This window comes from Nicotiana sylvestris, chromosome 10, assembly GCF_000393655.2.
Source record: "Nicotiana sylvestris chromosome 10, ASM39365v2, whole genome shotgun sequence".
NCBI classification, from domain to species: Eukaryota; Viridiplantae; Streptophyta; class Magnoliopsida; order Solanales; family Solanaceae; genus Nicotiana; species Nicotiana sylvestris.
In genome coordinates, this window is record NC_091066.1 from 25,196,440 (window position 1) to 25,207,611 (window position 11,172).

The 11,172-nt window shown below is 28.3% G+C and overlaps 1 pseudogene; it reads left to right on the forward strand.

The window, feature by feature from the left end:
* Positions 1-806: 806 nt before the first annotated feature.
* LOC138879109 (acyltransferase Pun1-like) lies at positions 807-1,641 on the forward strand (annotated as a pseudogene).
* Positions 1,642-11,172: the final 9,531 nt, after the last annotated feature.

Genomic DNA, 11,172 nt, shown 5'->3' on the forward strand with positions numbered 1-11,172 from the left:
ACTTGGGAGCACTTGTTCCTAAACGCCGGTTATGATCCTAAATTGGGTCGTGACTTATCAACAAGGAAACTAATGCCAAAAATGTTAGCCTTGAGGAATAGGTAAAAATGGTCTTAAGTATATTACATTTCTAACGGCACGACGTTGGAGAATGTTAGAGTTCAACAGGTTTGTAATAAGTTGAAAGGCTTTCTTCAGCAGCAATCTTCTCCTCCGCAGACAAATGTGTTGCAGAATCTTGCCTGCACATTGAGTCTGTAACTGTAGAGTAACTGCAGTAGCAAGTGTAATGCCTGTTCCACAAATTATATTATAACAATCAATATCCATGTTTCAGTAAGTGCATTGGTGTATTTTAAAATGTAATTATTGACAAACATAGCTATAAGACCTCAAATGCCGGGTACAGGGAATATCTTACGTGGTTTCACAAGCCACTAAAGGTATGCCTGGCATCCTTGTCAGACCGTATTCGAATATATATTCATAGTTCTTTCAACTTCACTAAATTCAGAAATTAAAAACATGTGAGAAAAGAATCATAAAATACATAACATAATGGGCAACAAGGATAGGAAAGATAATGGTAATATTGTAGCACCCCCTAAGAAGGTTGCCACTTATACAAAAAAAAAAAAACCTAAGCTAAGCTACAAGCAATTATTATCTGAAACTAATTTAAACATATAATTATCATAATTTATTAGTGGAAATAGGCCTACGTGAACAAGGTACAAAATACGACATTTCAACATAGTAAAATCTCATAAAATTCTTAAAAGTACGAGAATATTACTTTTAAAAAAATGGCTTCATCATCTCCTAATCCCACCCCCGTTGCATCTATAATATCATAGAAGCTCATCAAACCCTCCTCTCTAACTTCTCCTACTAAAAGATGGCACAAGCTTTCCTGTCTTGCCTTTAGTAACATATACACTCATTTTGCACTTTTCTACACCAAAAAACAACTAGATGATGTTTCAATGGATCCTACTAAAATATCTAATATTCTTGAAAACTCATTATCCCAAACATTATCATTATATTATCCACACGCTGGAAGACTTAAGGATAATACTATTGTGGATTGTAATGATGCTGCAGCTGAGTTTGTACAAGTCCAAATCAATTCCCCAATATCTGAATCACTTCAATGGCATAATAATGCTATTGAAGAGATGATATTTCCACAAGGGTTGCCTTGGTCTAATTGTACAAATTGTGCATTAGTTGTAGCTCAAATCAGCTACTTCAATTGTTGAGGAATAGTTGTCAGCATGTGTATATCCCACAAAGTTGGAGATGGACACAGTGATTACAATTTTTTGAAGGACTGAGCCATAACATCTCGCGAGCCAAATCTGTCAACAAAACCTTGTCTGTATTATGTCGAGGAATCCATCTTTCCCCCACCACCTAGTGGTCCTTTCCCATCCGCACTTTGCACATCCAACAAAGATGAAGGCATTCACAGAAGATACATTTTTTTTTGGCCAAAAACTTGATGAACTTAAGGCCTCAGTAGCTGCTAAATCAAGTGTCAAAAATCCGTCGCGCAATGAAGTTGTCAGTGCACTTCTCTTTAAAAGTTTCGTTGCTGCAATAAAAGCAAACTCTGTTTATCCATTCCAACCATAGGTCTTTCATACCTATACTCACTGAGGAAGACATGACACTATCAAATATAGCGACCGAAATGAGAAAGGAAAAGAAACATGTCTGCAGTAGAGATACTGTCAGAGATAATCTACTTAAAGAGTTTATTGAGCTAGCATCAAAAGAGAAAACTTTCTTCAAAACACAAGAAAATGCATTTCGTTTTAGCAGATTAGTGAAATTTTCACTTCATGAAATCGATTTTGGCTGGGAGAAGCCTGCAAAAGTAAGCATACTAAATGGCCCAAATAACAGATTATTCATCTTGGAATTGATGCATTTGTGTCACTGAGGGAGCAAGATATGTCTGTCTACGTGGAGCTTCTTGAATTTGCTATTCCAATTCCAAATTTTTAGAGGATCGACATCATGCTTTTGTGTGTGTGTTGTATTTTTTAATGTAATAAGCTTGTCGCAAACCTACTTTTGCTGTTGAGTTCGCTACAGGATCATAGTTGTCTTTTATTGATCTTCAATGTATAGAATACATCTTCAGGACTACAGAATAAAGGATAGCAAACACTTGTTTTGGGGTTAATTCAAAATGTACCATTGAGAACTGCAAAAGGAACTCGAACATAATCGCATCTTATGGGGCCAAAAGCTACTCCTTTTGAGGAATATCTACATTTTGGTATCTATACTTGCCGCAAAAGTGAATGGAAACACAGCTGCCTAAGCAGGGGTGGGTTGGGAGAGAGAGACTAAAGATATAATAGAGCCGTTGAACAATGTGAATCATTAATTTCTAATTTAGAATGGCACATGCCACTGTATGACCTCTATAAAACATTAAATTAGCGAATCTTTTATTTATATTTTATCTATACTATATTAAAAGCACGAAGGCCTTAGCGAAATGTCGTTCGCTTTTTTTACCCTCTAAAAATAGAATTTACATTAGACAAAAACGTCTTTTAGTTATTTTTTTAATATTTAGGACTTTTAAACCAATTATAATCTTTACTATTGAATCTATTTCCTTATTTAAATTATGTAAGAATCCTAAATATTTAAGAATTTGAAATTAACTAAACTTTTCCATATTAAACTTTTACTTATTCCAACTATAACCAACTATGCACTAACACGCTTTGGCCTAAGTATTCTCATACCAAATAGAAAAAATTCCCTCTTTCTTCCGTTTCCATTTGAAATGCTTGGACTAAAATAAATTAAAAGATAAATTAAAATTAAAGAATTTATTTAATCTATCTATACTATATTAAAAGCACGAAGGCCCTTAGCGAAATGTCGTTTGCCTTTTTTATCCTTTTAAAATAGAGCTCACACTAGACAAAATAGTCATTTAATTATTATCTTAATATTTAGGACTTTAAAAGAAACTAAAATTTGATTATTAGATTTTTTCTTATTTAATTAAATAAGAAACCCCAATATTAAGGACTTTAAAATAGATATTACTAGTAGTTGTACTCGCGCGATGCGCGGTCAATATTAAAAAAATATTAATTAAATTAAATTATGATCAGGCTTGTTTGATCCTATTAGATCGTATTGCTTTAATAAAATTCAATTGTCATCTTGTTTGTCAATACGATATACCCAATAATGAAATCTCTATTAAATCAAACGTACTTATATAGTCAGTGAATAACTTTTTTGTTCTATTTTTCTTTATTATATTAAACAATATTTAGTATTCGCTTTCTTTTTGTAATATATGAGAAGATATATAATTTATTACTATTGAATTTTTTTATTTTAAATTTTATTCTGTTGTTCTTAATAATATTATCTAAATTTTAGTGAATAAAATCTATGTTAAACTAACGGGACTTATACAGGCAGCGCATCGAATAACGTTTTTGTTATGTATTTTTCTTTATTATATCTTTCAATATTTAATACTATTACTTTGTTAATAGAAAGTTTCATTAGCATATTACGTTATTTAATATTTTTCTCTGAAGTTTTTTTTATTACTTTTTTTTAGTTTTTTATTTTTAAATAATTTTAAAACTCCAACTTAAAACTACTCCCCAATTTGAATTGGTAATTTATTATTTTTTTAATTTTGTTTTTTATATTAAAATTATATTAAAACTCCAACTTGAACTACTCCACAATTTGAATGGGTAATTTTTTCTCTTTTTTTCGTTTTTTATAGCTTTTTTGTTTTAAAATAATTTAAAAACTCCAACTTGAAACTACTCCCACCCAATTTGAACGGGTAGTTACTTTTTATATATTTATATTTTCATTTTCTAATTATAGTTAATTATAAGATATCTATTTTTATTTTAAAATTATTTTAAAACTCCAACTTGAAACTACTCCCCGATTTGAATGGGTAGTTTTTCTTCTCTTTTTTTTTTGTTTTTTTATAGATTTTTTTTTCTTTTTTATTTTAAAATAATTTAAGAACTCCAACTTGAAACTACTCCCACCCAATTTGAATGGGTAGTTTTATTTTATATTTATATTTTCGTTTTTTATATAGTTAATTATAAGATATCTATATTTATTAATTCAAATAAAGTAATCAATTAATATATATATATATATATAAGAATATATTCATATATATGGTAGTTTTATATTTTTTTATTATTTTCGTTTTTTATATATATTTAAATTCAAAAAGAATAAGCAATAATTAATTACTAACTAAATAATAAATTTAGTAACTAATTATGTCATGTGGCTTTTTTTTAGGCTGCCACTTGGCTTAACAAAAGGGATTTTTCCTCAACTACAACAGATATAATTTATATAAAATATTTGTTAAATCTTTGTAAAATCTTTGTTAAACTAACGGGACTTATACAGGCAGCGCATCGAATAACTTTTTTGTTATGTATTTTTCTTTATTATATTTTCAAATATTTAATGCTACTACATTGTTAATAGAAAGTTTCATTAGCATATTACGTTATTTAATATTTTCTCTGAAGTTTTTTTTATTTCTTTATTTTTTTTCAAATAATTTTAAAACTCCAACTTAAAACTACTCCCCAATTTGAATTGATAATTTATTATATTTTTAATTTCGTTTTTTATTTTAAATCTCACATTTGAAACTACCCCCGATTTGGATGGGTAGTTTTTCTTCTCTTTTTTTCGTTTTCTATAGCCTTTTTTTTTTTGCTTTTTAAAAAAAATAATTTAAAAGATCCAACTTGAAAATACTCCCACCCAATTTGAATGGGTAGTTATCTTTTTATATTTTTATATTTTTATTTTTATATTATAGTTAATTATAAGATATCTATATTTATTAATTTAAATAAAGTAACCAATATATATACAATATATATACACACACACACACATATATATATATATATGGTAGTTTTGTATTTTTTTTATTTTTGTTTTTTATATATATTTAAATTCAAAAATAATAACCAATAACTAATTATTAATTAAAAATAACTACCAATTTGAATGGGTAGTTATTTTCTTATATATTTATATTTTCGTTTTTTTTATTATAGTTAATTATAAGATATCTATTTTTATTTTAAAATTATTTTAAAACACTAACTTGAAACTACTCCATGATTTGAATGAGTTGGTTTTTCTTCTCTTTTTTTTGTTTTTTATAGTTTTTTTTGTTTTTTTATTTTAAAATAATTTAAAAACTCCAACTTTAAACTAATCTCACCCAATTTGAATGAGTAGTTATTTTTACATATATTTATATTTTGATTTTTTTTATTATAGTTAATTATAAGATATCTATATTTATTAATTCAATTAAAGTAACCAATATATATATATATATATATATATATATATATATATATATATATATGGTAGTTTTGTATTTTTTAATTTTCGTTTTTTATATATATTTAAATTCAAAAATAATAACCAATAACTAATTATTAATTAAAAATAACTACCAATTTGAATGGGTAGTTATTTTCTTATATATTTATATTTTTATTTTTTTATTATAGTTAATTATAAGATATCTTTTTTTATTTAATTATTTTAAAACTCCAACTTGACCTATTCCCCGATTTGAATGGGTAGTTTTTCTTCTGTTTTTTTCCGTTTTTTATAGCTTTATTTTTTTTTTTGCTTTTTGATTTTAAAATAATTTAAAAATTCCAACTTGAAACTACTACCACCCAATTTCAATGGGTAGTTATTTTTTTATATATTTTTTTTATTTTTTTATTATAGTTAATTATTAATATAGATATAGATAAGAAATCTATATTTATTAATTAAATTAAAGTAACCAATTAATATATATATATATATATATATATATATATATATAACCAATTATATATATACATATATATGGTAGTTTTTTTTTCATTTTTTAGATATATTTAAATTAAAAAGAATAACCAATAACTAATTTAATAACTAATTATGCCATGTGTCATTCTATTGTGAATGGGTAGTTATTTTCTTATATATTTATATTTTCGTTTTTTTATTATAGTTAATTATAAGATATCTTTTTTTATTTTAATTATTTTAAAACTCCAACTTGAAGTAAAACACTTGGTCGTTACTAGGTGTAGGACAACCAGAGGATAGGTGGTGTGATTCATATCAATAAAAGTATGGAAGAAATAAATGGAATTTTATACTGCAGCTGAGAGAGGGGAAGATATTAGTATTTCACCTAAAATGCTTTAGGTATACCTCCTAATGTGAGGTTGCACTTCTAGATTGGTATGGCAAATTGACTTGGTATTTTTTTTCCTCTGCCGCTTTCATGTTTTCGTTGTAATTCTTTTACCTTTTTGTTATCTAATGAACTTCATGTTAATAAAAAAGTTATGGTGGATCAGCAGAGAACATAGCTTGGATTGACATAAAATATAATTTCAGAATCATATAATCTTTTTTTGTATTTCGCAATGAAATTTTCCTTAACTATATTGCATACCACCCTTTAAATAGTATTATTGTGGAGGGTAGACTTTAAGAACAATATTATTTATACTTTTCTATAATTTCCTGTAAAACTAAAAAGCTTTTATCGATCACTAAACTAGCCACTACTATAATATAATTATTGATATTTGTTCTTTATCAAATTCTTACCTATATTTTTGGTTTGATTCTATGTCGTTTTGAACTTTTCATCAATATCTTTAAAGATATATAAAATATGGTAAGTTCTCTTCTTTATAAATCTTCATTTTAATGTGGGTCATATCATATGAAGAAGATTATAGCATGTCCAGAATATCATTTTTTTAGGCTACAAATTTATGGAACTTATTAGTTCCTATCTCCTATCAGAATTCTCAAGGATGTAAAATTTGACAACTTTGTACTATTTTTTACTTTATTTTCTGCAAATAATTTTTCTCTATGTAATTTTTTTTTGTCACATGTCCATAGTTTTTTAAAAAGGAATTTCAATGGCCAAATATAATATAATAAAGTGTCAGTAAGCACCTTATGTAATGCAACATGTAAGAGTCGCTTGGAGGGAATAGTGAAGTTGGGACAGTAAGCAACAAAAGAGTTTAACCAGCAGTAAATATTATGTAAGCTTACTATAAAAATTCTTAAAAGGGTTTCATTGTTGGTTGACATCCAGAAATACAAACGAAATTTAATAAAGTTTCTATTCCTTTGATTATTACTTTGGGTTTTACCATTCTCTCAATTTCAGGATTGAGAGAATTCGGATGAGGATTAGAAAGCATAGATAATATATGATAACCAAGGATTTGGGTATTTTTCTGTTCACTCATCTTCTTCAACTTTTTCTTAGGTTTTCTTTGTTGCACTCTCTGTTTTTTTCATATATATATATATATTCTATTATATATATTGTAGTAGGTTAGCATTGTATACATATTTTATTTTCCTTTTATGTCCCTAAAAGTTAATTGACAAACATTAATAAGAGAGGTCTTTTTTGTCTTTTTGACAAAAATCAAAATCCATCACAATTTTCCCTGTCCCTATCTCCCCAATTTCTCAACATCTCTCTCTCTCTTCTCTTCAGAATCTCTCCTTCTCCCTCCTCTCTGCAACGCCATAGCCATTCAAGAAATTGAACTTATTAAGTTTTCTCCCTTTTTCCTTCTCTCATTATGCAAGGTGCCAAGGGGAATTTAAGAATGTGTGCCACCAATCTCAGTAAGAGAATCCAAAATACAATCTTCATCTTTCTATCCCCATTTTTTCTAAATCAGTGATACAAGAATGCCAACTGCAATTTTTAGATCTGAAGTTAGTGCCGTTCGAATTTGATTATATATTAATCTGATTGCTGAAGCTTCTTCTGAAAGAACTCCAAGGGAATGGCAATAATCAAGGAGAAAGTAATGACTTTGCCCAAATGATATTATAATTTCTGTTTTGTCTTTAGGTTGCAGCCATTTTATCCGTTTAATATTTTTTCTTGTTATGGTAACACCATTGACGTGAGAAGAAAAGAGGGGAAGAGGAATTGGGTAGGCATTAGTTTTTGGATAAAAAGACAATAAAACCCCTCCTATTAACGTGTTGTTAGGGTGCTGCTAGGGACATAAAAGGAAAATAAAAAATGTATACAATGCTAACCTACTACAACTATATATATATATATTTGCATTTACTACTATATTTAAGAAGACAACAACTTATAAATTTGTGTTTGTTGTTTCTAATTTTTGTATATCTTTTGTACTGTTTGCAGTTGTCCAATTGGATGTACTATATGGTTTGTTCCCTGCCTCTCCATGACCTTAACTGACATTCCGAGGAAGCTACCATATGCTCATTGAAAATGTAGACTGAAAATAAGGTTAAACCTGTGGTTGCAACTGAATATACTCCAATCGCCCCTCAATCATAGTTTCATTCTTTTTTGTTTTGTACGTGCCTCGATATCCAATTTCTATGGGAGCCATGTTGATAGAAGAAGTATAATGGTTATAGTTAATTCAGTAAAATTATATAGCGATAACAGATATTGAAGTCTTTTTTCTTGTGAATTGTTTTCAGAATACACGGGTAGGAGAGTAATTCTTTTAAGTTATGAGATGTTTTTGATATTTGCGTTAAAAAAACACTCTAACTTTTATACTCTTAAATTCTTGATCCTTCGTTAGGTTAGTGTGTTAACTTTTTCTATATATTTTTCTTAATACAGTGAATGGAGATTGTTACATAACAAGTGTAATTGGTTTGTCTCACTGCACAGGAGACTAAGTTATCTAGGGAGGGATTTTGTGTTTTTTAGGGACATAGTGGGACTCTTCAAAGTCTATCAAGGTAAGAGAGAATCATTTTCGGTTGATGTGTTGGGATGACCATCTTTCCTGGCGTATGTTCAAGGATTTACTGCATACTTTCTTTGGAGGAAGAAGCAAGAGGGAATACAGTAGCACTTAATGTTAGTGAATTTTTGCATTCTATGTATATTTGGGTATAAACTTATTAGCGCCAAGTGTTTATAAAAAAATATTAAATACTATATGTGATTACACATGCACTTTTGTTACTTAGGCCATCTCCAATGCGGCACCAAATCCAAATTTGGTATAAAATTTGGTGTTTTTTCGCTCCAATGGAACATCAAATCTTGCACCATTATAATGCATGAATAGTGTTGCACCAAATTTAATTTATTATTATTTTATTCATTTTTTTATTTTTTGAACTTTTAATTTATCATATATTGTGTATATAATTGATTTTTATATTAAGATCTTTATAATTTTAATTTTATATCCTATTTTTTGATATATTAATTTTTGTATATATTATATTTATATAAAATTATAAGTTAATTTTATTATCTAATGTTGTTAAAATTGAAAAGTGAAAACTAAAATTTTAAAAAAAAATTAACAATACATAAAATAAAAATAAGTGATTATATATTTGTTTGAAGGAAATAAAAAATAAAATTTAAATAGAAGATAATAATATAATATAGAAGAGAGAAATATTATTTTTTGGTGTAATGGTTAGAGTAAATTTGGTGTTACACCGTTTTGGTGTGAAATTTAGTTTGAAATTTGATGTTAGGGTTGGAGATGGTCTTAGTCATTATTATAAATGTGTACTTTTACTTGGCTAAATCACATAATCATAGTAAGTTAAGTTATATTTGAATCTCATTGCACATAACACAAGATCTTACGTCGATTTAGGCTGGATAAAATAATTTTTCCTACCTTAGTTGTAAAAATTGCATCGGGCGCCATATTTGGTCGCCCCCATTTAACCTATACCTATTTTTTTAAAAAATTTTAATTTGTACCCACTTTTTAAACAATTTCAACTCCCTTTCTCCCCCTCCTTCTCCTCCTTCGTTTTCTTTCGCTTTCTTCTTGCAAACAACCACAAACTGTCTGGTAGTTACGTGAATTGACCAAAGGCAAAGGACCTGATCATTTGACTTTATTATTTCCTTTCGAAACATACTTTTCAACTGTTTTTGACGCTTTGTAATACTTTAATAAGTGGATAATTTTGTTAAAAAAATAATATAGCGATAATTCGAATAATAATTTCATATATAACAGATCTGATTTGTATGCAACATCAATTTTAATAAGGCAAGCAAGCATCGTCGTTCAATTTGCAAAGGGTTGCTTCCTATGTGTTGTTGTGTTTTATCAAGTTTGATAGAGAAGGAATATTTAAAGATACCCATATTGAAACTCTCAAAAACTTCAGCTCTAGAGTTGAAGTTTTTCAGTTACAACACAAAAACTTCAGCTCTAGAGCTGAAGTTTTTGTTTGTAACTGGCGAGTTTTTGTTTTGTAAGTGGGGCTGAAGTTTTTGTTTTTGTAACTGGAGAACTTCAGCTCTAGAGCTGAAATTTTTGTTTTATAACTGGGAACTTCAGCTCTAGAGCTGAAGTTTTTGTTTGTAACTAGCGAACTTCAGCTTTAGAGCTGAAGTTTTTGTTTGTAACTGGCGAACTTCAGCCTTCTTAAATTTGAAGTTCAGCCTGTAGATCAAGATTCAGTGGCTAGAACTTAGCTTATGTGATAGTAACAGGAAAAGTTGCAGATTTTTTTCCAGAAAATGCAATATGTTTTGTTAGATAGTAACATGGAAGATATTATACTTTATTCAATTAAATCTTTTATCCATTGCTCGGAGTGCTTGGTTGGGTCTGTATCTTAAATTTTCTGGAGCAAACCGTACAGAATATTGCTTCTAAGTAACTGTTATTATATAAATGACCACCAAAACTGCTAAATAAAGAGCAGAGACAAATTATCAAATATTTGTTGTATGAAGATTAATCCTCGACATTGCAAATTCTGAATAAAAAGATTTACTTGTGATAAACAGTCCGAGAAACTCAACACAAAAACTTTAGCTCTAGAGCTGAAGTTTCCGGTTATAACACAAAAACTTCAGCTCTAGAGCTGAAGTTTCCGGTTATAACACAAAAACTTCAGCTCTATCCCAGTTACAACACAAAAACTTCAGCTCTAGAGCTGAAGTTCAGGCCCGGCTACTAGAATGCTGAAGTTTTGCGTGATTGCCTTTGCTACTTCAGCCCTGTGTGCTGAAGTTATGCGAAAAAGCAGGTATGCTTTCAATTTTTT